General features: G+C 42.2%; 1 long non-coding RNA gene across 1 annotated transcript; it reads left to right on the forward strand.

The window, feature by feature from the left end:
* The first annotated feature begins 1,010 nt into the window (after window positions 1–1,010).
* Window positions 1,011–24,451, forward strand: LOC118244005 (uncharacterized). The gene is made up of 3 exons (XR_004777423.1): window positions 1,011–1,205; window positions 4,564–4,627; window positions 22,801–24,451. It is a non-coding gene; the product is annotated as an uncharacterized LOC118244005 (long non-coding RNA).
* The last annotated feature ends 536 nt before the right edge of the window (window positions 24,452–24,987 follow it).

Below are 24,987 nucleotides of genomic sequence, written 5' to 3' on the forward strand. Positions count from 1 at the left end.
CTCTGATTGGGAGCTGCAGATACCGTCCCATTAAAATTGATAATCAGGAACAGTGAAGGTTCCTGCAGAGACTGTGATAAACATTTGACCAAAATTATTCTGCTTTAAAATGTGCCAGCCTACAAAAAACAGTGTCTTTACTATCTCATCCCTCATGCCTTTCTATCATGTCTCTGCCATGTGCAGAAGTTACCTGTTAGCTTCAGCCCACTTTCTTCCCTTGTCACACTTACAAGGTGGCTGACACCTTCTCTTGTTCTTCACTGGTTCACAGCTCCAAAACCAGGCCTGGCTTTCTGCTCCTTGCCCTGGGGGATACTTCTCAGAGCATGCACAGGGATACAGATGTCTTCTGCTCTGCAAGTGTCAAGTAGTGTCAGGTGGGTGTAGTGCCTCAGAAATAGCTTCTTCAAAAAGAAAAAGTGCATGGTTCTTATTATTTTATTCAAAAAGGAAAATACACATTTCTTTACATAGTTTATAAAAGCATGCTATTTGTAAAAGCAGTAGATTTCTGTGTGTGTATGCTTCCTCCCCTTTACCTTTAATCTTCCCTTGCAGGTTTTTGGAAGTTCTCCTCAACCCCACCTCCAGCTACTGTACTCTCCCTGCTTCCACATGTTCCCTCACCTGCTGAGGAGCTGTATGTGCCAGTATGCGAGCAATCCTCCCCATGATGTCCAGTCTCCCCTGCTGTAGTCCAGACTTCTCTTTGGTTCTTTTAACAAACTCTTTGGCTATGCTGGATGCTTTGAGGCAGGAAAATGTGTGCTTGCTGAGTGCATGAGACTTACTAAAAACATTATGCAGAAAGTCCCAACCTCCAATGTCCACTCCTGGGGGTAGTGGCTGGTAAACGGGAAGCCAACATCATGGCAAAGTGAGTTGAGGTAGGTTCATTACTTCAAATGTTTTCCTGCAGTGAACCATAGACTCTCCCTCTTGCCATCTTACCTTGGAGCTTTCACCTTTCACATTATTCCCCTCTTTTTGTAGGTGGTAGCCTTACTGATTCCACCTGTTGGATATCCCATACACAGGGAAAGGAATCCTCCTTGTCCTGTAGCCACTTTTCTTTATATTTACCCCTTGTCTCCTCCACATCCTCTCCCTTCCACACCAACAGTTTCTGGTGCTGAAATGTTCTGACTTCAGAGAGGCCTGAAGGAAGTGAGTGACGACAGGATATCCATGCTGAGAAACTGGTAAGAGCTTTTATCTACCGCAGTTTTGAAGTCAAGACATCGCTGCCTTTGCTGTGATGGAGAGTTTCTATAACATTAGCCACAGTTACGGAGGTTCTTTTTCCATGGGAGGAGAGGGGAAAGGATCAGGTGAAGTGTCCTTGGTTTTTCAAGCTGCCTGAAATGCATCTCTGAAGAAGTCACTGGTGGGTGAGATAAGGTCTAGTGTGAGGGAGAAAAGGAGGAGGTTGAACTGAAATTTCTAAATCATTCACCTCTGAGTGAGGTACCAAATAGACCCAAAGCAGCAGCTGAGACTTTGGAGAAACCAGTCAAATGTATTGTCTTTTTTTTTTTTTCCTTAGGGAAAAAAAACAAGAGGTGAAAAAAAAATCAAGGAGAGCAAAACATTTCCTTCGCTTTGCATATTACAAAAGGCACCAAATGTAGAAAAGAAGACGAGCAAGTAGGCTGATAAGAGATTTCATTTCATCCCCCTCAGGGTGCCGACTTACCAGTGGTAACCTCGTGGTCTGCTGATGTCATTCGCACAAAGCAGTTACTTCTGAAGAGACAGGTTTCCTCAGATTTTACCATCTGAGGGAAAAATAGAGGAAGAAATTGTTTGAAAGGGAAAAAAATGTTAAGGTGTCTGTGTTTTACCAAAAGCCTTTGTAGGAGGTTATTAACTTCAAAGGAAAACTAAATTTATCATAACTTCTCTCCCCCCCTCCCTGTGTTTCTGAAAAGAGCACTTGCTGTGATTTTCTGAGCTATTAAGGGCTCCTGGAAGGGCAACCAAGTCCTGAGCTCCCATGTCTGTGTGCTTGCTGATTTATAAACCTCTCTGTAGGTAGAAAGAAGAAGGTGAAATTTCCCTTTTGGTGGCAGATGGGCTCCAAAGGCTAAAATACAATTATTATGTAAACTCTCAACATGTACAAAATGGGAAGTTAAATCTGCCTCTAAGACCCATATGAGGCAAACTTTTTTTCAAGCTGTCAAGGGACCACAGACTTAATCACCCCAAACTTTTCCTTCTTCTTAAATAATGATCTCTGGAAAGAAAGATGAAGTTTAAAAGTAGTTCCCAGAGGGGAGCCACAGATGCCACCTGTTCATTTTGAACATTAGCCCCACAAACCTGCAGCACCATCCACATACCTGTATGACATTTTGAGGAAAAACTTTTTAAGTGTTTGTGCTGTGTGAGTGGTGGAGGGGAAATACATGTTCTCTCTTGCATTGCACTAATACCCATAATCTGAAGGAGACAGGAAGGTAGTTGCAGGCGCAAGTGAGTTAATCTGGCATGAAGCAGAAGGTGGAAGATTTTATAAAAAGCTCCTGTCATTTGGTAGAGGTTTCTGGTGCCCAAATATGAACCTCCCGTCAGTATGGTGTGCTGGCTTTATCTTCAAGGAAATGTTCTCCTCCTGATGCTCTGATCAGGTCTGCTTGCTGCTCTGGTCTGTATGAACTCGATTCTTACGTTTCTTGGCAATGCCACAGCTTGGCAAAGCTTGCTTCTTCAGGTTCCAGCCCTTCTCTCCTGGCAGCAGCATGCTCATACTCAGCAGCCACTAACCATCTGTGGAGGTGCAAGTTTAGGGTTACCTGGTCAGGGTTAACCAGCTCAGATGAAAACAATGCTGAATTCACTGCTGGGGCTGGAGGGAAGCAAGGCCAACAGCAGTGGGAAGGATTGTGAGGTGGATGCAGTGGTAGCTGCCACCCATGGGCACCATGCAGGGGACTGGAGAACAGGAGGGATAACATGGGAAACAAAAATTGTGCACTGGTTTGTGTATGTCTTTGCTTCAGCGTGCACCCAAAGTAATTCCAGGGTTGGTATGGGATGGATGCTGCTGCAAGTGACAGCCCAGCTGAACTCTGTGTTTTCAGTGCCTCTGAAGGAGTAGCAGTGCTCAGGAAATGGGTGGTTAAAAAGCCCACATATCCCTGAAGTAACCTTAGCTGAAAAATAAGTCACTTAATTAGCATACAGTAGATACTTATTGTTAAGTGAGAATGCCATCCCCTCCTGCAGGGATTTGAGTTAAACATGATGATTGATAAATTGTTATATTCACACAGTGTCACTCAGTGATATAATCATGGCTTTTGTAAATATTTAGTCAAGAGAGCAATCCAGCTGTTCCCAGCCAGGTTTCATCCAGTGTCAGCCAATGTTCAGTGCTGCTGATTTATTTCATGTGTTGCTTAAGCCTTGAGTAAGATCACATTTTTATGAGTCTCGAAATACCTACGGTAATAAATAGTGAGAGTGCTGGAGCTAATGACAACAGCAGAAATAATTATAGGGAAAGATATTACCCAGGGTCCAGAATATGGCCAAGTGCTTAACTATTTGTGGTTTTTCAGGACAACTACTTAGCGGCTTTTGCCTAGATCTCCAGCAATGCAGTCCTTACCAAATGCCATTGAAAAAGGAAGCTGAGAAGGAACCCTTCTTCAGGAAAATGCTAGCACTTCCCAAAGCTTGCCTTCACTGTTGACAGAAGACTGGGTTTAAAAATAGTGTTGGACGAGGAATGGAAATTCCATTTTGCAAAGGATTTCAAGATTTTGGAAATTTACTTTGGGTTCAATTGCAAATGAAGCTCGCAAATTTTGATATTCCTTCTGATAGAAAATTTGAGGAAGGATTGCTCTAACTCAACTGTGCTGGTGTTGCTATCAAATACAGCATTAGAACGTAAAATATACAAATGTATGTAAAATGGAAAGTCATTTTTAAGTGGAAACACTGATGCTGCTAGCTCTAAAGGTGTTCAAATCTGACATATTCACAGTGCTGGAGGTTTCTTGTGTTTTTTTCCCAAACACATTTCTGCAAAACTGACAATTTTGTAAGGCATTTCAGTTTTAATGAATCTACATTTTCTGAAATCTCTTTTCTGACCATGTTCTTGTTTGAAGAAACACCCATGCAACTTTTTCTCACTCATCTGTCTCACTTTTATTTTGGGAGCTCTTCAGGAATAGCTTTTGTTCTCACGTCAGTTCTTTGTTGAGGAACTGTCTGTCGTGATGTCCTTCCCCCAAGACGTGGAACTGATTCATAAAAAAAGAAAGTTAAAAAAGAAAATGACACCCAGTTTGGGTTGTATTGCGTATTTGAGATAGCATGCTTCACCCACAGGACAAGATGGTAGTTTCTGAATTTAACTTATTCCCAGCAAAGAACCTCTGCAGTGACCCATATAGACACCTCTTATTCACAGCAGAGGAAAAAATTGTCTTTACTGACAAAGTTTTGTTTCCAGAAAATTCAGCTTTTTGTTCCCTTTTTGCAATTTATGTTTGTTCATCTTCAGAAGCATGTCATAACTACAGGGCGTTTCTAATTTTCCAGGGAGCATGGATATTTGGAAAAGAAATACAGGCTTAGCAGCAGTGGAGTAAGCATCTACATGAAGGTAAGCTTAGATCAATACACACAAGGCCACTTGCTAAGTCGGATCTTAAAGCAGGAGGGGGTGGAACTCCAGAAAGGGAAGCAAAGTCTTGGAGGTGCCTGAAAGCAACTGTAGCTCACTGACAGAATGAGGTGAGGTTGTCCTACAACACCGCAGACGGAGCGAAGCAGAGACTTTTTATTCATTGAGTGCATAGAAACATCTGAGGCAAAGGAAAAGCTGTTTCAAATGGGCATTAGCATGCCTGTTGGCACTCTCAGGCTCATATCAAGGGCGCCCTTGAGCTCAGAGCCAAGTGGAGGTACACCCCTTGAGAACCCAAGGTGACAAAGTGCAGGTGGAAATGCTGTTCAAATGTATATTTAATGGACATGGGGATAAGCTGTGTTTCAGCCAGTGAAGGTAAAAAAAAGCACACAAAAAAGCCCTAACAATATCTCATGGTCGATAGCACTAATGGGAAGCAGAGCTTTGAAGCCAATAGAATTGCTCAAAAACCAACAAATTCAACTGCAGAAATGAGTGGATGAGGAACAACTTTTAACTCACTGCCCAGTGTGTCACGTGTTATCCTTTGTGCCTGAAACATGGGGGAGGTAAAGCAATTAGAGACTTCAGCTGCAGAGTCCAGTTCAAGTTGTGTAGATTTCTTTTTTTTCCCTCTAGGTCTTCATTCTGATTTTTGTGGTGGCTAAATGGGAATTATACAACTCAGTACCGAAGTAGGAATTAGTCTTACGCCATTTTCTGCCTACGATCACTTTTCTTTCAGTAACTGCGAGCCATAGGAAAAATGCTTCTGACTTTCATTGTTATCAAGAATATTTTAAATGCTACCAGCAGTTGCATTAGCAATATTTATTTGGTTATTATGAAGACCCCTTCACGCAGTTGAAGTTAGTTCTTGCTCCCACACAGAAGCTGAGAATTTTGGGTTTATGGTTTGCTCTTTCTTACTCCCATCCAGCCGTGATGTGAAGTCTTCCTACTCACTCGGTTTTTGTGGCCTAATAACCACATTTGGCATTTGTTGTGCCTAACCGTAGTTATTCAAAAATTACATGGTTATCTGAGTAGTCTTGGCCGCCTCTGTAGCCAGTGGTGAGACTCAGGCAGGGCGATTCATTCCATCCTCCCAGGTATCACCCTCTGGAGGTGCCCAAGCCTCCACAGGGAGACGGATGGCTAAGGTTAGGCGAGGTGAACCTCAGCCCCAGTGCTCAGCAATAACTGCTTGGCTTGTAACCAGGACACCTGGGGTTCCCTGGGGAAATCGCCCATCCAAACTCTAGTTAGAACTTGCACCTTTTAGCATCCAAAATTAAAGGAGTTTATGTGCTTTCTTTCAGTCCAGTATAGTTGTAGGTTTTGTGCATAATAGAAGAGACTTTGCCCTATGTTTGACCTACAAACTTACGCACCATTATGGTCTTGAATTACATATTCTATATTTTTATACATCTGCTGTCTGTGTGAACATGCACATATTTTCTGCATAATAATATTCAGATATATGGTTCTCTATGATATTTTATTATTAAAGTGCTGGCAATATGCTCAAAGCTTTACAAAATACAGATAAAGGCAATTCCTGTCAGAAGGAGGTAGTTACACAGATGAACATTAGATTTGTAGGGAGTGAGAGACCAAAAGATCCTTTTTTTTTTCTTTTTTTTTTTTTTCTTTAGCCTCATTTCCTTAGAAAATGAGGTTTGTATGTTTCCCTGTGTGGCGGTGAGGTGTGTAGCTGTCCTCTCAGTGGTTTTGAACTAGTTGGCCTGCTTCAGCCAAAACCAGCCAAAGGGCAGGTGATCTCAAGAGAAAGTTCTCAGAAAAAATGTCAGCTATTTAGGTAAGAGCATGCCCTCACCAAGGAAGAGGTATAGTGCAAGCCCGTATTAGGTGCTAGAGGATCTACACAGGACTTCTATGTGGAAATCTAATTGTGGGGAGAGAGAGCATCAGTTATCACTGGTATTATGCTAATCCCTAGAGAACTGGGCAAAGAGACCCATAGGAAGCAAACTGTGCCAATTTTGCTGCAGAGGAGAAGGTTTATTTTATGCTAGTCATGGCCTTTGTCTTTGAATTTTCCTTAGGAAGAGAAGATTTTTAAGGGTTCTCACCCCTGAGTATCCTACCTGTGGGGACAAAGCTCATTAATTGAGGGAAGGAACAGTGGAAGACAGAAACGAGAGGTGAAGCTGAGAGATGAAGCTGAAGAAGAGAGAGGCCAGTTTTCTAATTCGATTGCTTAGCTCTAATTCGATTGCTTAACATTTTCTTGTTATATGTTTCCTTCATCTTTCTCAGCACAGGGACAGGTAGATTGGGTTGTTGAACTGGATGAGAAGAAGTAGGTGCTGTATTTCTACCTAATTCATAGCCTCAGCTGTCCCCAAGGGCCCAGGAAGATCCTGTGCAGTGCAGGTTGCTCAGGACTACATGTGCAGGGTGCTTAGTAGATCTCTTTCCAGCCCAGTTTGTGGCTATTTAGGCAAGCTGTTGTCTCTGTCTTCCTGCTGTTTTGGACTTCAATCTTCCCAAGAAGCCTTTCCACAGGAAGCTGAGGGAGAAAGACACACAATGGGAGACAGCAGTGACAGCAAGTGTTTTTGGTGTGCCTGCCCACCTGCCCCACGGCAGCCCTTGGAGTTCTGGAAACTTCCTGATCAGTGGAAGAAAGGGTTGGATTACAGACTGCAGGGAGCAGAAATGTCTGCCACTTTCTTCTCCGTTTCCTCTTCCCTCAAGTCATGTCTTGGATGACTACCCAGATCATATCACCAAGACACGCTGCACGTGCAGTCGGTGAGGTGTATAGTTAGTTTTCATCTTTCTGTAGAACATGAGGTACTGGCCACTAGGCTTGATTTACAATTAAATGGCAAATCCTACAGTGTATTCCCAGGACCCCAGGAGAGATAAGTCATTTGAGTTGTATTTTTAATAGATTGTTATAAATCATTTTTATATTGCTGTAATTGAATAAGGTGCTTTAGAGAAACAGAAGATTGTACATTCCCTGCCCCTAGGAGTTTGCTTGCTAAGTACATCTTGAGGTACAAAAGGTACTTTGTGTAATTTTATGCAGTGCAAGCCCTTGTTACTAATGACAGTGTTGTAAATGTGGCCCATATCCTGCAACAGCTTAATGTGTGCTTAACACTGAGGATTTAGCATGCCTCCGGATGAGTATGGTGATTCATGCCGGAGAACACAAAAGACTGCCTTGTCGGCTTCTCCACCTGCCCTTCTGCCAGAGATTGCTGCCCTGCCTCTGAGTCAACACATGCAAGGTGTGCCAGCTTCGGATTTGCTGCAGCTCAAAGCACGCTAGCTCAGGATTTAGGAACAGCTATGCTGGGTCAGGCCAAAGGTCCGTCTAGCCCAGTGTCGTCATGTTTCTGACAGAGATCAGGGAAAGAGCAGAAGGAACAGGGCAAACACAAAATGACCCATCATCTGGCATATTATCCCAGCTTCTGACAAAGAGTGTTTTAGGGACCCTGTGAGACAAAGTTTGTTTAATGGGCTGATGGGCCTATCTTCCATGAGTTTAAACTTAAACTGAAATCGATGTAGTCGCACCATGTTCATATTCCAGCCTGGTTAATTCCATTCTGCATTTTCAACTTCCCTTGGCGCATCTTCAGATAAAGCATTCATGCCCTAAAGCTCTGGTGTAGTGTTTGCTAGTGCAATTTTGTAGCAGCTGCACTCCACCCCAGAGATAGGTGCATTTTGGCAGTAAGTGATCCTTAGATTTAAATAATCTATAATTCTTTGGAGCACTTTTTGGGCTTGTAAAAGGTGTTATACAAATCAATGAATAATCTTCACTCACCATTGTTTGTAATATATTCTTACTCCTCAGCTGAAAACAAAATTTCTTTTTCTATTGATTTTCTTCCTTTATGTTTGGCCAAATTGATTTTTCCTTTTCCTAATGGAGCAGAAACTAACATATCTGGATTTCAGTTACTTTTCCCTTTCTGCTTCAGCATCATTTAGGATATCAAAAGGCATAAAAACAGCTCTAAGGAATAGTATTCATTCATTAACTTCAAGGGACCTGACAATGTTCTAATCCCTTTTAAGGGAGCATGTATCTTTCTTTCTTTTTCTTTTTTTTTCTTCCTAATTTCATCAGTGGATTTATAGGTGTTCTCTAAACACGTATTAAGGAGACAAGAATAAATATAATGCTATGGCTTGGGAGGGTGAGGTGGGAGAATTAAGCACAGTTTGAGGTAGGCCAAATAGTTGGACTGCAGAAGAAATTTTGGATCTCTCCTGAAAATGTGTATAGAATTTATCAGGGTTTTGAAGATGTCCTTCTATTTCTGCACACTGCAGCCCTTCTAAGTCTGGCTGCAACATAAGCAACAAGATAAATATTCTTACAGAGTTTTCAGCTCAAGTTTGGTCAGGAAGAATTCTTCCTGATTTGTGATCCTTCCTGAAATATCCCATTTTTGGGATATTTCTCTTGTAATATCCCATTTCTGTCAAAGTATCTGCCCCAACTGGGGGCTTGATTTTGTAAGATGCCAAGCACTCCTTTCCATTTAGGATATTAAGGGGTTTCTTGGGTACCAGGTAGCTGAGAAATGACCTGAGAGCTGATACGGTTAGCCTGAAAAAGTTGTGAAAGACTAGATTATCCCCTAAAATAAGTAGCTTTATCTGAACCCAACTTCTGAATCAACATTCATTGAAAAGTTCAAATACGATTAGGGGCTTAATACAGCCAGTGACTACCTATAATAGTTCAGGCTACAGTAGAGATAGAGGAGATTAGTTAATATTGGGATAAACCAAATGGTTTTTAATTCATTGGGTCTTATGAAATTCAGCCCAGGGTATATAGAGAACTGGCTGAAACAATCCCAGATAGTTTGGTGTTTATCCCCAGAAGTCATGGAGGACAGGTGAGATTCTGGAGGATGGAAAACAGGCAGAGATAGTGTCTATCTATAACATGGAGAAAAAGCCAAATCCACAGATTTGTAATCAAGTCAGCAACCTGCCAATACATGGAACAAACAATCAAATGATTGATGTGTAAGTGCCTCAAAAAGGTACCAACGTTGTGAGTAGAACAGCCAACACCAATCTCTTTTCCTTCTATGACAAGGCAACAAACCTTGTGAGTAGGAAAAAGGCATTGGATGTCACATGTCCCAATTTTAATAAGGCTTTTGATACAGTTTTACAAGACATTGTCATAGGCAGCCTGGAGAGATGATGACAAGAAGAAACTGTCCTCTTAGGTCAATGCACAACTGGCTGGCAAGCTGTGGTCAGAGAGCAGTGATTACTGATGATTAGCTGTGAAACTGAAATTGGGTTTTGAGTGGTGTTCTTTGAGATCTGTGCTGGGTCAGTGCCATGCACGTGTTTGTTTTTAATGGCTGGGATGGTGGAAGGCAGAGGGTTCTCATTTGGTTTGTGAGCTAGGATGAGCTGAATGCAGGGAGGAGATTGGGTTCAGAATGAAAAATAATCTGGTCAAATCAGGTGAATGGCCTGGACAGACCGGGATGCAAGGCTGTGAGGACAAATGCAAAGCTCTCTGTTGGGATAGGAATACTCATCAGCATTAATACAATAATAGGAAATTCTTGCAAAGCATCTGTCCTGGACAGAAGGATCTGTGTCTTAGGGTAGATCATCTTTGAATAGATTTCACGTGAAATAGACTACACATGAAATGTGACTCAATAGGGCCACATGATTGTGATAACTGGAAACGTGATCCTTGAGGGAAGATCGAACAAATTGGGTTGCCTAAACTAAAGGGGAGGGACTAAACTAAAGTTGTCTTGAAAGACAACTGGAAAGAAGGAAGAAATAATCTGTCATCTTTGTCTACTGGGACAATGGGTAATGGGCTTTAACTGCAGTGAGAGAGACATAGCTTAGATGCCAGCAAAATCCTTTTACTGGTGATAATGGCAAAATGGAGAAATTGGCTGCTTGGAAGCTTACCAAATGTCCACCTCTGGAGGTTAGACTGATATCAGTCCAGAATAACATGGATCTAATTCATCTTGCCTTTTGGAGACAGAGATGGACTAGGTGACCTCCTGAGGTGCCTTTCAGCTTCAATTTCTTGAACTTAAGCATCTTTTAATTTCATTTCCATTTTCTTTTAATTTCTTTTCATTTTAGTCCAGATAAGCCTTCCTAGTCTGTGAAGAGTTAAGGTTTTCTCTGTTCCTCAGTATCTTACTGCATATTGTTAGCATTTAGTATCAATTAAAATGGCAAAGTCTTATGATCCGCTCTCCACCTTTGCTCAGCTTTATCCATTACTCTTGAACCAGTTAAATAAATATGGTTTAACTGCAGTCTACTGAATAAATGTTCTCTCTTTCTTCCTCTGTATGTATGTCTGTACATATATAATATCTATATATATATATTTGAAATTATGATTCCATTTATCCTAAGTTTCTGGAATTTATTGATTTTTTTTAACAGTGTTTAAATTACATCCACTTTTATGGAGACAAATCTGTTGAAGAATTAAACAGCAAAGTTTGCTCCAATCTATAAACATGACAGGGGGATGATTTCCTCTCATTTGCTAAATATACAGCTCCTTAGTCGGAGACATAAATAAGAATGTTGCCTAAGTAGGTCAGATTTGAGCTAGGGCTTTTCAAAAGACATGAAAGCACCCACCGTGAATATACACTTCAAAGCCAGAACCCATTTTTTTGTGCACATTTTGTTCCCGAGAAGTTTTCCATCTGTTCTAATGTCATGGCTTTGCCACAGTGGCTTGTCCTCAGACTCTGTATCTCCGGCAACTCATATGCTTTACTTTTTAATGCGGCAGGTAAAGGAGATAATTGGAAGACCTTCAGAGCTGGGGGAGGGGGGTGGGAGGAAAGGGGGAATCTTTCACTTCTAAATGGAGGCGAAGGACAGACATCCTCAGTTCCTTGTTGTTAGATATCTAGTTTGATTGGATGCCAGAAGCTGAAAGGAGGGAGTGTGCATTTTGAAAGGCTTTTCGAGGAGCGTATCTCAAATTAAAAGAGAAATAATATTTATAGAGGTTAGTGAAGTTCACTTCACCCCGTTCTCTGTAGCAGTGCAGTTCCAAATTCAGGATTCTTGATGGATTTAATCCCTTTTTTATCAGCAATTGTCCAACATGATCTGCCTGTCAATTTTTCAAATGATGTCTTTCTGACTTCTCCATGTAGCTCTGAAAGGGGAGGAAGCTTCCTCACTAATATGTCACTCAACCCACCCACCCAGACACCCACAGCTTGTTTGAAGCCAGCATAAAAAATAAAAATCCACCCTGGATTGCAGCCGAGATGAAGAAAGCGCTTCTTTAAATATCAATATCAGGGAGCATTGGTCCTAGGGGTGAAACCAGGTATAAACCAACTACTGATTAATATCTCAAGACAGCCCTCAATCTTACAAAAGAAGCGGAGCTGTGCTTTGCTGTTTTACCTGCAAATCGGTGACAGCATTGCTGTGTGCTAAGTTTACACAAGACCTTTTATTTATTTGGATTGCGGAGTGCCTGCCACTCATAGAGGAACTGCTGGATCTTCGTTGGGTGCTGTGTGACTCAGCCCTGCTTGGTTGTTGCCACCTCTGTAACGGGGAGTAGGAAGAGGTGGGACACCCAGGGCTGGGGGTGGCTCTGCCAGGCGCTGACTGCTGTACCTCAGCTGCTGCAGCAGCGTGAAGATGAAAAAAAGGCAGGGAATGGGGTGTGAAGAAACCAGAGGCCAGCAGGAGTGGGCATTGCTAGGGAAACTGGACCTTGTGCATATGCCTGAGGAAATCCACAGCAATGGACGGAATGACTGAGGGGGCCTGCAGCTCCCAGGACTGGGCCTGGGAGAAGACTTGCAAGAGGCATAAAGATCCCCTCTCTTGTCTTTGGCAGATTGGCCATGCTTAGTGCCCAGGGAGCAAAACATCTTTCTAAATGTCTAAAGAAGGTCTCTGGGGCTATCTGCATCTTCACACTCTGAGGCTGATAACACCCACTATGACCACCACCCTCATTGCAAACAACCCTGGGACAACTGAGTACATTTAGTACATCAACACTCACGTATATAACAAATTTCTGGCAGCACTTGTATTTGTTGGACTCTAAGGAGAAAGCAAACTGCCATCTTTCCTGCATCTCAAAGTACCTTCATGACACCTTCTAGTGGAAGGTGTCCCTGCCCATGGCATGGGGTTGAAACTAGATGATCTTTAAAGCCCCTTCCAACCCAGACCATTCTTTGATTCTGTGATTCTCCAGCAAACCTGTGAAACACAGTCAAGATTCAGAGCATGATGGACTGTCACCTGGTTCACAGCAACACCTGGCTGTGGGCATAGCACCATATACAAATAAATTAGTGTTTTACCCATTGCTGGAAGAAAGAACAGTGTAAGAATTTGCTTCAAAGGACTCAGCAATTAAGAGCAGAATGAATATGAGTCATCTGTCCAGCAAAGGCTGTGCCAGATGCAGACACAAAGTAATTCTGCATGTTAATACCACTTACGCAACGTTGGTCCTATGACAGGGAACATTTGCTGTCAGTTTGTAAGGAGGTACGTGCACATGCACACATATGCAAGAACATCGGTATAATTTGGGGTTGTTCAATTTGCTGATCTGCCAGCTATTCCTCTCAGGGCATTTTTAGTAAGTCTCAAAGTATTTTGGACGTTTACAGATTTTGCCTCTTGGCCCAGAGAATATCAATATAGACACTGAATATATAGCTAGCTAAAATTTGGGAGTTCAGTCGGAAGGAAGTGCTCTTATTTCATCATGGGATGTGCATTAAACCAAGCAAACCAAAGAAATACTAAAGAAATTCCCAGCAGCTCCATAGCTCTACTGCTGCTTGGTGGGATGGAGAGCAACGTGAGATATAACTTGTCAGTGAGCTGCTGCCTTGGGCTCCCAGGACCAGTGGCTCCAGGGCAGTGCTGTAGGAGAGGAGACCCTATCTCGCTGAGAAAGAACCCCACAGCATGAAGCTGAGGACATTTATAGCACCACCACATTCTGTGTTGCAGAAGAGATGCTTGTTGGGCCTTTGGAGGGAGATGCTGAGGTCCTGAACAACAGGGTCAGGCTTTTTTAGTGAAGGTTAAAGATGAGTGCTGCCTGACGAGCTGCTAAGGATATGAGGGTGGAGGTACTAAACATATAAGATGCCTCGGGCTGCTTGACACAAGGATAGTAGTAGTGGCAGACTTTGCGGTGCTTTAATGCGATTTACTAAGCTGTTTCCCATGCTTACCATGATTTCATTTACCCTCAGCTATCTCTATTGTTCAGGTTATCCAGGTCAACAAATTTGGCTACTTGGGAAGGGTTAGGACCTCTGAAACATAGGCCCAGGGTCATGCAGAAAATGCATATTGTTTTTTGGGTTGTGATCAGTTGTGAAAATGAAAGAGGATGAAAGGTTTTCTTTTTGGTGGCTTGTTGACAGGTGCATGTATCTCGTCTTCATTATGCTATTGCAATGAAAACACCTGGAACTGAATTGGGGGGTTGAGGATTCAGGGAGGGAAAATGAATTGCTGGTGCTGAAGGCAGCCAGGTTGAGTAGCAGGAGACAGCAATGTGCTGCTTCTTGCAAGCTTCTTGCACTGCTGGGAGACAGGGAAACGGAGCACAGAGGTCAGGGCTATTAACTCTGTGTGTTGTATATGTGAGTGAGAGCAGGGCTATTTCAAACCCAGCTATTAAATTTTTACAGGTTTTTGCTGATTTTTTTCATCTTCATTTTTAATAAAGAGGATTCACCTTTGGTGAGGGATTGCAAGATGCTCAGCTGCCCTAAGAGGAACCAAGTGTTGTCACATCACAGGATCTAGTGTGGATCTTGCTGAATTCTAGGGGCTAGTCCCGGGGACGGACTCAGGGGATCAGGACCAGCCTCTCGATGGTCCAGACCTACCTGGCCTCTACACTTCACCACTCAGCTTGTATGTGAAACCCATGAGCTGTGAGAACATCGAACACCGAGGTGGGAAATAAATTCAACCTCCTACGATGCCCAGCTTTAAAAGATGCTGGCAGGAAAATGTGGAGTAAAGATAACTTCCAGGATGGCAGGCTCTTATTTCAACACTTGTTGGGCACCACAGGGGCTTGGTGTGATGGGTTGAAAGGGTTGCACTGGGGACATGGGCTGGCAGTGGGCCCCCGAGGCCAGGGAGCACAGTGGGGCGCTGGAGGTGAGCAGCCTCACCCCCTGCTGATGGTTTCCAGGAGGGGATGAATAAGAGGCGGTTTGGGGCTTTCTGTGCTCATCCTGCACCTCCAAACATTGCAGCTGCTTGCAGAGGCTGTCAAGTCAGAAGTCTGCTTCTCCTGAGTGCTTGCTGTAAACACTACGTGCAGCAGTGCTGATTATACATCAGTGCGCTGGGCTAACTATAGCACAGTAATTAAAGGGGTGAGAACATTTTGGAGTACTTTCTGCCACTTGTTGTGTGCGTAATCCCCCTGTGTTTGGCAATAAATAGAACTTTTAAGTTTAATTAATACACACTTGGCTGGCTATCCACTTAAAGCATGTTTCGGCAGCCCAGGCCATTACCCACTTAGGTGCCGTGGTAGTGGTGTGATGGTGGGGAGGGCTACGGGAGAGCCCCCCAGCAGGGCGGGCACGGCTCTTCATCGGGGGAAAGTGGGTCAGTGGGCAATGCAGGGCATGGTCCGACACAGGCACCCGGGTGCTGAAGGGGAAGACAAAGTAAACAATCAGCTTTTCTCCTGAATGTGGAGCAGTTCGGGCTATTTTTCTAATTTATTTCTGAACGCTGGGTTTCATAAGTGAGTCCCTCCCAGGCTGGGGTGTCAGCAGGTCAAACGAGTCTTAAGAGAGAAATGGGGTCTCATCTCTCTTTCCCTCTCCAACTTCTTTTGTGTAGGGCAGTTCGAGCCATTGATTTTTTTTTTTTTCGAGTTTAGCAGAAACAACAAAAACAAACAAAAAATGGTTTGGATCGGATCAAATATACATTCCTTCCCTCCTCCTCCCCTCCTGGGATGAAACAAACAAACAAATCATGCCGTTTAGCACAATTGTGTCATTTGCCCTGAAACAAGCCATTTCATTTTGTGCACTTTTTGAAAAGCAAAGGCAAGGAACAGTGAGAGTTTCATAAAACAGCCAGAGGAGCTGGGCTCCAGTCCTGTCTCTGGCAAGCACTCATTTATTTATCGGAGTTGGTGGGGTGTCAGCAGGAGTCCCCCCAGCTCCAGAACACACCCCAGGTTGTGATGTTTGGGGAATTTTTCTGTGGGTGGCGTTGAGGCTGGGCAGGTGAAGGAGTGAACCGAACTGCAGCCGGTGCAAGAAGTGTGGGAGTGAGCCACAGGAGAGCAGAAGCAAGGGTCAGGGAGGACAGGGAAAAGATTTAACTCAGAGCAGGGAGAAAAGATGTCGGTAGAAAACCAGGTCTCCATTGTTGCACCTTTTTTGCTTTCTTCTTGCTCTCTGATACCATTTTTCCACTGATCTCACTGATTCCACTGCCTCTCCTTATCCTTTACCCCATGCCTTCTCACCTCCTATTCCCAGCCCTTTTTTAGCTTCTCAGCCTTTCCTCCTGACCAGGTTCTTTGATCTGGGAAGCTGAATTGGTGGTCCATGGTGTAAAATGACTGCTTGCTCTTCCTAGGGCTCAGCTTGTGTATGGCTGTGTTTTTCGAAGACCTAGTTATGTGTGATGACTTCTAATTTTCACAGGGGAGTTATTATTATTATTATTTTCTTTTTAACTCTTCATGTTGGAAAAATGTTTCCTGTTGGAATTGCCACCTAGAAAAGATTCACTGGCTTATTCTGCAGGGTGTAAGGCAAGAGACAAACTTTCTCCTGACTCCAGATAGAATGAAGTAGGCACTTGCAGGGTGCAAATCATTTGCCCCATTTTTCATTGATACAGGAAGACAGGAAGTGTTTCCCTAAGGAAAATGCTTCTCTGCATTAGCTCTGCTGCGAGCATCGGCCACTTGCCCAGGGGAATGCCATGCTCTCCCTGCTTGGCCCAGCCAGGGCGCTGCGGAAGCACTCTGAAGGATGAATTTCTGTCCTCTGCACCCCAGTTTTCCACATTAGGAAGGGAACATCTCAATGTTATCACATCTCTCATATTTCCTGGCCTGTCACTCTGTCCTGCTCCAAGAACTGCGAGCACCAGCTCCTCCTTTACCGAAATGGGGCAGCTATTTGCTGCAAGGAGACTTCTTCCTTCATTCTTCCGTGTGATACACAGTAATCAACCCCTACACCAGGCATTGGGTGCTTGCTTGAGCTGTGCTTCCTTTTCTTCATGGCAGAGAGCTACTCTCTTGCACAACAATGACCAAATGGCGTAGATGTGCTTCTCTTTTACATTGTGAACATTATTTTGCATGCTATGCGTGCAAAATGTGGTTTTCTTTCTTTCTTTTTCTTTCTTTTTCTTTCTTTCTTTCTTTCTTTCTTTCTTTCTTTCTTTTCTTTCTTTCCTTCCTTCCTTCCTTCCTTCTTTCTTTCTTTCTCTTTCTTTCTTTCTTTCTTTCTTTCTTTCTTTCTTTCTTTCTTTCTTTCTTTCTTTTCTTTCTTTCTTTTCTTTCTTTCTTTCTTTCTTTTTTTTTTCCTAAGTCTTTCTGTCTTCTCCACTCTCAGAAATATCTTCATTTTTCATACTGTGGTTTGCAATGCCTGCCTCTGTTTTTTTGTACCTTCTTCATAACAACCCCACTTGAGAGGCGAAAAAGGAGGCTCTGAAGCCCAATTCCTAGATTACGACCTGCACGTTATTTTAATTTAAGCCTGCCTACTGTTACAACAGAGAATCGAGGTGTAAGTGTGTAAAGTGCTTTGGGAGCCCTGTGATAAAAGACCCTATAAAAACATAAATGTAAGCAGACGGCAGTCTCAACCTGCATGTTAGAAGCAACACATGAGCTCACAGAAGAGGGTGCAAACTCAACCCCTTCCTGGGGCTATCTCAGGCAACAATGAACGTAGCCCTTGCCAGAGCTTGCTTATTTGGCTTCTTTCTAATGTAGACCTCTCTATTTCTCACCAAGTTGCGTCAGCCTCAGAGCCAAACTAAATCATCTGGGTTGCAGTTCCTGGCTCAGTCAGTCTTTTTGTGCCTGTTCAGAAAGAGGTCCATGACCATGGCATGAAACCCATGGCAAATTACCATCCTGTCGCCTGTGGCATTGCCAGCCACGGCTATGGTTGTACCTAAACTGCTGGGATGCTGATGTCTTCAAGCAGGGAAAAGTCTAAAATGGCAGGCTCATGGATGTCCTATCTATCACCAGTTTGTGGTTAAGATCAATCTGGGGCATGATGTGCAGGAATAGAAAGAAGTGAAAACTAATGAGTGAGACATGCAGAGACACGTGCTTGCTGAGGAAAAGAGAGAGATGATCTTTTTCTACTCTTGCCTGTTCTTCTAAACACCATTTTTTTCCAAAGGATGAATTTTCTCTTTATCTAACTTGGCTTTTTTCCCTGCTGTGAAATGTTTTGGGTCAGACGATATTTTGCTGGGCTTTAGAAAACTGCTAAGAATTAATTAATCTGCAATTAAATTGATGGGGAAAAGACGTACAGAACTGTTAATAGAATTACATCCTCAAAAGGAACAGAAATAAGACAGTTTCCTTTCATTTCTCTTTTTTACAGTTTGCAGTCTGACAGATTTCTGACCAAGTTCGAGTTAAGACAAAGTGCATGTGGCAAAAGTTGGAAGTGTTGTAATGCTGCCTACTGTGATTTGTATAAACATTTAGGATCCCCTGGAGAGGAATGTAATCCAGGGTTCCCTGCTTACACAGAAACACTCAGAACAATATAATATTTGAAAGAAAAGAAACATCTTTAATTGGATTTGTACTGACTATTTTTGAAATAGAAAGATGACACTTTATCCAGTAAGCTACAGATTTTGTTTGCAGTCACAGGGAATAGGCAGGCCTCAAATTAGCTACAGGACAGTCCTCAGTCTTGTTCCATGAGCCCAACAAAATGCTGAGGTTAGCATGAAAAATGCTAATGATAAGAAAAGAAAGAAAAGGCTATAAGACTCAAGCCATGTGCATCTCTAAGTTTATGCAAATTAGTCTAAATGGTTTATGTGATTTTCTCTTGCATCCCTCAAATAACAAAAAAAATGAAATGGAAAATGGTCAACAGTTTGTCTTGCTTCTGACTAGAAGTTTGCTCTCAGGTGGTTACAGTTTTTGCCTCACACTGCTTAGCTGTGTGGTGCTTAGTTTAGCTTAGGTGGTGCCAAAGGGTGATGCGCTTGATCCCTGCAAAAGCCACTGCAAGACCACCTCACTCTGAATCCCTTCTGCCTTTTGGGATAACCTTTCCTAGTCTTAGCACCCATCCTCCTGTAGCCAACGGGAGAGCAGCAACTCATGGCACTGCTCATGTTTTCATGCCAGGCTGTCTCTCTTTATTGTGTTGAAGGCCAGGAAAAGAAAGTACTGCGGTTTCATTCCTTTCACGGAGAATCAACAGCAACAAAGAAAAGAAAATAGCACTCCAAAGAGTATATCCAGATTTGCAATGTCCCTCAGCTTTTGTAATGATAGAAGGATGATACTAGAAGCTTTTATTAAAGGTATAAACCTGGTTTGATTTTCCTTTTCCTTCCCATTGTTATGTTTTTTTTTCCTTCTTTACATTGACAGTTGGTGAGGTTCATCAGTAATAGGCCTAATTTTTTCAGATGTTGCACTCCTCTTAACATCAATAGGGGCTGAAGAATAACCAAACTTGAGGCAAGAATAAGCTTCAGAGATATACTGCCCCGAAGCAACTAAAAATTCTGTGCATCTATAGTTGTCTGTATTTATTATTTCCAAGTATTCAAATAATTTTAAGGTGTATTCCTATAAGAGGAAAACATATAAGCTCAGGTTCACTGTGTCCATCTTCTGGCACATAATGCATATCCCAAAATAAGAAATTCTGCTGCTTAGGCCTCCTTTTATGTAACAAGTGAAAGAAATAGGTATCTTCATGAGGCAATTAAAACTGTGCAAGATCTGAGAGCCCCTTTGGAGGGGACTGTTGCTTCATTGACTTGAGTGACTACATACCTAATGTAGGTCTCTTGTCTAAGTGTTAGGAGGGATGAGTGTAATCCATATTCACTGAGATGATAAGTAAAACTTAGGACAGGACAATTTGTAAGTGATAAGATCCTTTAATTTCTTTTTAAGGGAGGTGCACACTTGGATGGTTCCATTAACTGTGTTTGGCAGAGCTGTGAAGACATTAGGTCAGGACTAATGTAGCCAACCAAATAAGAATGATTTTTTGGAGGGACTCCTAGAGAATGGGATTTTAGATGGGACAAAGAGAAAGGGTGGTGAAGAGGGATAGGTCTTGGAAGTAGGAACAAGGAATTTAAGTTGAATACACCTAAGTGATATATTAATAAATGCTAATGGCCACATCACCTCTTTGTTAAGGACTCCAAAGAAAACTTCTTATAGAGGAAGACAAACAACCTCTCTTGCTCCCTCCTTTCCAGAAGAGTGACAATGATAACATGGAGAGGCTAAATGGGGAGGAAGGCAAGGGGGCGTGAGTCTGTGAGACAGCTTTGAGGGGTCACTGTCATCTCAGTTAATATTAGACATCTACAGATGTTGATGTCATGGATGAGCTAGTTGTCCCGAGTTTGCTTTTGAGTCAAAGGAGAGAAACCACTGCTTTCAGGGAACTGCTCAGCAGTTCAGCTGAGCTATTTTAGATATTTGTTTGAAAGTGAGATGACTCCTACCTTACCAGTTTCTTTCTGTTGATGAAAAGGAGATGAGGGCCGTTAACTCAGATGTGGAGTCTAGGTTTTATCAGATGCTATCAAGCAGTCTGTAAACTTGCATTCACCTCAGATAGCTAACAAAACTGCCAAACAATTATTTTCCCAACAAATCTTGTTGCTTCTTAATCCAAGTAGGACTTTTAGGGGGTAGAGGAGACTTGCAAGGCTGATATATTTAAGAAAAAGCTAAATGAGATATTTTTGGTAAATTGCATTTCCTTATTAGTCATCACTTCTCTTTTCGTTCTGAGAAACTGTCCTCTTCAGATGTGTTCATTTTATTTGGCATAAGTGCAGATAATTCCAGATGTTGCTGATTTTTTTTCAGTTCATTGCCTTAGGAAACTGCAGTTGCACCTGAGAGAAAATATAAGCCAACCTGGAAGAAAAAGAAAAGATATATATATATAATGGCTTTGTTAGAGGGAAAGGAAAATCAGATTAATTTATATGCTCTGGATGATCTCTAATTGTTTCCTTAAAGATGAATTAAAAACCTTTTTATTCACAAAAGCTGAGTTCAGGGCCTTATACATTTCCTATTGTGTTGAAAACATCACTGATAAAGAGTTGCATTTTCTATCTTCCCATAAAGGTCTACTATTGCAATGGAAAACAGATTACTAAATGTAGCAACTGGCAGGTAAGCAGAAGTGATAATATGCTTTGATATTGAGAGCAATATCTGTGGCTGATATAAATAGGTGTCATCTTCAGACTTCAGCAGAGCTGTGGTTTTTCACCCCATCTGAAGATGTGGCTCCTAGATCCTTAGCTATGGACTGTTGAAATTTAAATCTAGATACATAAAGTGTTATCTACCATCACTTTCAAACTTTTGAAGCTTGATGGAGAAAGAGTATTCTTGCTATTGTAATCTACCTAGGATAAAGCCTGAGAAAACACTGAGTATCAAGTTTTTTTCTTGCTTTGGGAGAACTTATTTTTTTTTCCTTACATTCTCTGCTATGTCAACAGAGGGTGACAAGGTTAATGACATACAGACCCTTTCCCCTCTAGAATAGCAGTTCTTATCTAGTTCATGCTGCTAGCTACTGAAAGTCATTTCACCTAATTAAAAATAAATAAATAAATAAATCTCATTCAGTTCATGGCAGGTAAGCCGTTCACAAGTCTACAAGCGCTGTGATGAAACTTTCCCTGACACTAAGTGGAGTGAGTGGGCACGGCAGCTGAATGACATGGCTAAACGCTCCTCCGTGACACCTCTGGAAAGCTGGGTAGACTTTTCTGTCCAGGGCTGGAAGACACCAAGATTTACAGGCTATTACCTTCCACCAGAATAACATTCAGTCAAAGATAACTTGCACCTGCTGGTGAAAGTCCTTCCAAATAAATAAATGAAGGAGCAGTATTCTTTGGAAACCAGTCCAGTATCACTTCTGACAGATAACAGCTATTGTGACAAAGAGTAAACACCTCAGTCACAGGGTGATGCGAAGCATGCTGATGCACACTGGAAGCAAAACCGCAGACCTGCAGCTGACGGCTGAATCACTGCTGTATCTAATTAGGCACATCAGTTAAGATATGCAAGCTTCCAACTGTCTGAGAAGGGCTGAGATTGTTAATACCAATCTGTTATTGTCCTCACCGCTCAGAAGAGATGGTGGTGATAAGATTAAAGAAACAGCATTTTGTGCTGGTGGGGTTGGTAGTTTTCTGGTTACTTGCTGGGGGGACAGTGGGGCAAGCAGCTCAGTGTTGTTACATCACGATAGTCCGATTTGGCCCTCTGGATAATGTCAAGGTAAAGAAATAAATTGCTCCTATTTACAGTGCTGGTGAATAACAGCAGCCCCTTGGTTTTCTAATGCGGTGTCATTTGAATTGTATATGCTATTGAATCAGACAAACTATGTATTTATGCATTAGATTTCTTCAAAATTCCTAGTACATTTTTTAACAAGATGCAGGAAAAATAAACTGAAATGCCGATCTTTTATTCCTAGGTTGTTTGTGACAGAGATTCAGCAATGCCCTGTGCTGAACATGATTCACGTAATGCACAGACAGTGGATACTGAGTTTGAAAGGGGCCTAATCAACAATCTTAGGAATAAAAAAGGATCTTAACTCAAAAATGTTGATGCGTGAAGAAACATAATTCTCTGTGTGCTCAGTTACTGTTTAGGGGACACGTGTACTATAGCAACCACATTGAATCAGTCCAGTGCCATTCAAAAGCAAATTAAGTTGTAAAATCCCACTGTACGTTTATGAGTGTGTGTAAATATATTTATGGAAATTATTTATATATTTGCTACTTTGCATATATTTTTCCTCTTCCAGTATACTCAGCTCATCCCTGGAATCACTCTACCTCGGGTAACAGTGAGGTATCAAGGAGGTATTTTGCTCTTTCTACGAAATTTTTGAGAAGAAACTTCCTGTAACATCTGACAAGACCACGCACCACCCCCAGGAGAGCTGTTCTCATCCAGGCAGGGGACTCATGAGCACGAAGGAACCTCTGCTCCTCTGGCTCAGGCCACAGCACAAATCCACTCTGCAGAGGGTGCAATAGTGGATACCACTGCTCAAGGCAGCATAAGGAAATGCTAAAGAAATGCAACTTCTTTAACATTTCCTGGCCCCTGGAAGTGAGGATTGGGCTTTCAGGGGTCATTCTGAAGGAGGGTGGTGGGAGATGCCTTTTGATGCCCAAGGGATCGCATGTCTTGTAAAAAGGGTGGAGGGCAGTAGGAAGACCGGAATGGTGCCAGAGTGTCAGAGGCTTGTCTCATCGATGGCTGATTGAGCAAGGAGACTTTGCAAACCTCTCTCAGGCACTTTGTACTCGAAGATGAGGGATACACAGTCACTGAAGAAGGAGGCTGATCAAACTACTCTTACCATGAAGAAGATACTGTGGATCTGTAATCCAGGCAGTGCTGATTATTGCTTGTAGCCTCTTTGTTTTGTAAATGAACACAAAAAGTGCAGTGTCCTCTTAAGAATTAGGGTGCAGCTCCATGTTAAGGATCCTTCATTAGCAGATCCAAAATACCCTCTCTATACCCTGTCCCTGCTCCCAAGCAAGGGGGCTGCCTCTGCTGCCATGCCTATTCCTGGTGTGACCAAGAGTGGTGAAAATAGGTAAATTATAGCAAGAAGTGCATAGAAAAATAGATAGATAATAGGAAAAAAGTGCTTCTTTAGGACCAGGCCATTCTACGTCTCTGTGTTAACTGAGCTGGTGCAAAGGAGAGAGATAACTGAACTTCCTAGGGGATGGGAGGTGGCAGGGGTGAGTGTGGATGGTGGGGGCAGGGGCAGAAACTTCTAACAAATGCTGCTGCCAAAGGACTGAAAACATCATAATCCACTCTTAATTTATTGGGATGGATTTTGTCTAACTCTACTAAAAAACAGGTGTGCATATGGACACTGGGCATGTCTGGAGAGCAAGAGCCCTATCCCATGTAATAAATCAGCTCCTTGCTGCTGAGATGCTCTTTCTGTCCTCTGTGAGGGAGTCCAGATGCCCAGCTGACCCAACTGCCTAACTCTTCGATTGCTAAAGTGAGCTCAGATGAGTCTGCTCTTACCCTTTATTTATGTTCATGTATTGTCTGAGTTTACAAATAAATCCACTAAGTAGTTTGATTATGAACAGATTCTGTAAGCACCTAACATTGGACCTATGTTAACGATGGAAAAAAAGAAAAATCTTTGTAGGTTACACTGTTAAAGAAATATGATCATCCTCCATTTTGTGTCATTTGCCAAATGTAGTTTCTTGCCAACACTGAAAAATCATGTTCTGCTGGAGGAAATTCCTTAAAGGCTTGCCATCTCTCAACATCACTTCTCTCTTCTATTGTTTCTAGAAGGAATAAAACTCCAGAGTGCTTTAAGCAAAAACGACCACTGCTTCTCTTTGTCATTTGAACAGAGCTTAACCTCTTTTCTAAGGACAGCTTGCTTTCATTCTCCAGAGAGGGATGAACCGAAGGCATTATATTAGAAATCTGGAATACCTTACCCAAAGAGTCATTTTATCTAATCTGGCACCATAATTGCTGCAGTGGCTTTATCATAATTTTATATTTACTAGGTATAATAACAATATGTAATGAATGTGCTACGTACTGTACTGAATACAGCAAAACCAAGGCAGAATTAAGGTTATTTAGGTACACATTTGAATAGCATTTGAAACTATTTCTTAGGTTTAGAATACTTTCGAGATAATTAAATAATCATGTAAAAGACACTGTACAAGATAAATATGTACTTAGTCATATGGCTATCTTGCCGCAGTTTTTGTCTGGCAATTGTTACAGCACTGTAATACTGTAAGTCAGCATTATGGTATGCAATATATTATTATTACCTGGCCATTGATCAGATGAACTGTTGGCTGCTTCTCCAAGCCAGCTGAAGCTGGGCTTGCTTTCCTAGCAAAATCAGTGCAATAAGTCCCTGACTGACCAGAAGAGCTGTGTTTGATTTATTATAATTACAATAAATTTG

Source organism: Cygnus atratus, chromosome 3 (assembly GCF_013377495.2).
Source record: "Cygnus atratus isolate AKBS03 ecotype Queensland, Australia chromosome 3, CAtr_DNAZoo_HiC_assembly, whole genome shotgun sequence".
In the NCBI taxonomy this organism is placed as follows: Eukaryota; Metazoa; Chordata; class Aves; order Anseriformes; family Anatidae; genus Cygnus; species Cygnus atratus.